The sequence below is a fragment of the Gasterosteus aculeatus genome, chromosome Y, assembly GCF_964276395.1.
Source record: "Gasterosteus aculeatus chromosome Y, fGasAcu3.hap1.1, whole genome shotgun sequence".
Lineage (NCBI taxonomy): Eukaryota > Metazoa > Chordata > Actinopteri > Perciformes > Gasterosteidae > Gasterosteus > Gasterosteus aculeatus.
In genome coordinates this window covers 21,526,903-21,530,816 of record NC_135709.1, presented here as the reverse complement: position 1 = coordinate 21,530,816, position 3,914 = coordinate 21,526,903, and positions in this window count along the sequence as shown.

Sequence of the window (3,914 nt, the reverse complement as noted above, 5' to 3'; positions counted from 1 at the left end):
GGGTACTATGAACACACAAACACATTATTTCTGAAATTAAATATATTAAAATTTATGGACTTGAAAGATTTTAAAATGTTACAGATTGTATTTAAAGCAAGAAACAGCCTACTCTCAGGAAACATTCAAAGTTGGTTTAGCGACAGACTAGGAGACTATAATTTAAGAGGGAGACTGAAACTGAGGCAACCAAAGGTGCACTCTACACTCAAAAGCAGGTGCATATCGGTCTGTGGGGTGAAGTTGTGGAACAACTTACCAGATAAGATCAAAGATTGTAAACATATTGCACAGTTCAAAAAACATCTTAAATTATACACATTAGCCAAATATGAGATCTGTGAAAATATTAAGTGAAGGAAATTTAAATTGTATTTATTTGTGCGTGTGAGTATGCGTGCGTGTGTGTGGGTGAGAGTGTGTGTGAGTGTGTGTATGTATGTATGATATTAATCTTCGAAGTAATATATACTAATTGAGAATATGGATAAGAAAGGGGTGGGTATCTATAAGCTTTTGCTTCCCCCTACTCCTTTTCTTGAACAAAAGGTGTATTTTCTCATTTTGTGGTCTACGTCTATGTTGATTTTTAAATTTTTTATTATTTGGTGTCTACATGTTCAAGAAATAAAATTCTTCAAATCAAATCAAAGATCACTAAGATCTTCTGACACCAATCTGTCAGTGATTCCCAGAGTAAATACAAATCATGGGAAAGCATCATTTAGTAAGACTTGCCCCAACTCGGACCACGTTTAAAACAAGACTGAAAACTTTTATGTTCAGCTTTGCCTTCTGCTAAATTTTATCTACATTGCACTTTTAACCTCTGCCTTTAATTAAACAATTCAAATAAGATTTTAATTTATAATTTTATTTGCTGTTTTTAATTGTCTTTTAATTCCTGCATTTTATTTCACTTTATTGTATGAAATGTTATGATGTGAAGCACTTTGAGTCTGCCTTGTGTATGAAAAGCGCTATACAAATAAAATTGCCTTGCCTTGCCTTGCCTTGCCTACCTACATAGCCACAAACTCAAGATCGGTCACATTATGTACGTACTGTTTCTCACGCACCTGAATGTGGCTTTTCACATAAACAGCAACTCCACCACCACCTCTGTTGGCTATTTGTGGAACATTTGTGTAGGACAGGTGTCTGTTGCGTTTGAACATGTTGTAGCCCTCTAAATGGAGACTCTCTGCAACAAAGGAGCCTTGAAGGTGAGTTTCTGTGAGACACAAAACATCTGCAAGACACAGTTCATGATGGCTCCTGATGTCATTGATGTGAGATGGCAAACCTTCCGTGTTATGGTGAACAATGGTCAGAGTGTCACGTCTGCTTGATGTCTGTGTGATTCGAAGAAGAGGCATCATGTCGTCCAAGTTGACTTGTCTTATGGTCTCGAGGGCTCTAGTGATTTCTGGGTTGGCATAGATTTTACGCTCATCCAGATCCAGCATGTGCAGTCCACTGAGAGAGGTCACTCTACTGATAGCTACGTAAGCCATGCCAGGTTCAAAAATGTGTTTCAGTGACACTACAGCTGATGTCCTTGTCATACCCTGAACCTTGTGTATCGTACAGGCAAAGGCAAGTCTAACAAGAAACTGTCTGCGTACAACTCCTTTCTGTTTCAGATTGTCCTCTGCTCTCTCTATGTACACCACATCATCAGGGCCGCCTGGTGCTCTATTACGGTAATTCCTTCCTGCAGTTTGATCATCCATCTTGAGCCCGAGAATGGTGACATGTGCAACACCACTCTGTTCTGAGGTTATGGTTATCTGCTATGGTTATGGTCCATTCACCAATCCCTGAGACACGTCTATGTTTCTGGTGAGCATGACTCGAGCACCTTCAGCTACGTTTAGTGTGTCTGGTAACTCATTTCTGTTTCCTTTGTATGGTTGGGCTTGTCGAGCCATTCTTCCAGTTCGTGGGTCCTTCTTGTAGTCATCTGCATCGATCTTGGTGATATTAGAATGCAGCAGAGCTAATGTTACTGAGTTGTGTGAATCAACCTGTTTATTAGTTGCAAAGATGTGCAGGACATCAGGTGGACAAAGTGATGGTTACGTGATGGTCTGTGACAACAAGGCTCTATCTGCTTGAGACAACTCATTTGATTTTCCTTTCACACGGATGCGGTTCAACATCTCTGCAAAGGCAACATCATCCTTCTGCCGCATAATCTCAGTCAGGGTGATTGTCTGAAAGTGTTCCTGCCATAGGTCAATCTCACATGGCTCGTACACACAGAGGGTCTTGGACTGTCGCACTGGTGGTAGTTGATAAAAGTCTCCAACAGCTATTACTGATATTCCACCAAAGGGTTTGGGACTACCTTTGATCTGTTTCAGTCTTGCATCCACATAGGCAAACAGGGGTTTTGACACCATGGACACTTCATCAATGATGAGGATTTCAGCATTGAAAAGTTCTGATCAGACTTCATCCAGTTGGTTACCGAGTCCTTCAAATGGAGGTTTCAGACTTCGTGGAAGCTTGAGCAGAGAGTGCAGTGTTGATCCTGATATATTAAAGGCTGCAGTTCCAGTGAAAGCTGTAAACAGGACCGTGGGGTTTAATATGTCCACCTCCTCAGAATGGCTGGGCAGTTTGCACAGTATCTTAGATGCTTCTGAGTAGATGCATTTAATGAGATGTGACTTTCCTGTTCCAGCACCACCATTGATGTAAAAGAAAAACTGCTCAGGATTTAGGCCACAGACACACTTTACGCACCAGTCTCTGACTGCATAGAAGACACATGCTTGTTTCTGGTTCAGGTTCTGATACATCTGTCGTAGTAGTGTGGGGTCAAAGGCCGGAGGCTCTCTGATGGCTCTGGCTTCTGTTGCAGCATTAGCTTGATTAGTGTATTTTGGAACATTTTCTTGAACATTTTCATGATCTGGCTCTCTTGCCTCCAGTTCTTCGATACATTCCAACCTTTCCACTTCAGATTCTGGAGCCAGATTGCACCATTCATCAATCACTCCTCTGTTCTGTTCAAATTCTTCGACTGCATTCTCAATGTCCTCGCTGTTTTTCTCATATTTGTCTTTGTTTTGTTTCACAATGTGATGGACATACTCAGGATGGTCAGAAGCTGGTAGTTGGACACAACCACTCTTGTAGAAGGACTCGTACGTGGGGAAATGCCGTCTTTTCAGTTCCAGGTCTGATCAGAGACCTCTGTAACACAATCGTCTCTTCAGCTTTACTCTCATTACTTGAGACTCACTTCTCAGTCTGGGTAACGCTTCCACTGTTTCCTGCACCTCAGACGGGACACAAACCACGTTGCCATGTATTGCTCTCTGGCGTCCTTTGGGAAGAGGAATGATCTTTGCAAACGCTATGCACTTGGCTATGAGATGCCTCTCCAATATGTTGAGGTCACACAGTTCAGGTGGAATGTCAGCGAGCTCCAAGTTGTTGGCTACAGCGAGTGTCGGCATGACTCCATCTTTAAGATGATTGTGGCAGGTGTGACAGATCCACTCTTCCTTTCTCTCATCAGGCACATTGCACTGCTGTTCATCTCTGCACTCGCCATCACACACATGGACGTACTTTCCTGTCAGGCATGCTGCAACCACGTCTGGATTTCGTACATAGTTTTAACCTTTTACAGGGTTTCACTTGGTGTGGAAATGATGCTTTATGACAAACAGTAACAACATAAGTGGGACAGGACTTTACTTTTGACCTGAAAACAGATATGGCCTCTTTGATCAAACTGTTGTCACTTTGTTCTGTTGGTTTATTCATTCCTCTGTATTTCCTTTTTATTTTCATGGCACATCTCATGTTCTGCATACTTCGATATGTAGGATTGTTTTTATATTTGTCTTTCATTCGTTGTTTCATTAGTTGTTTGTGTCTTATCCTGAATGCCT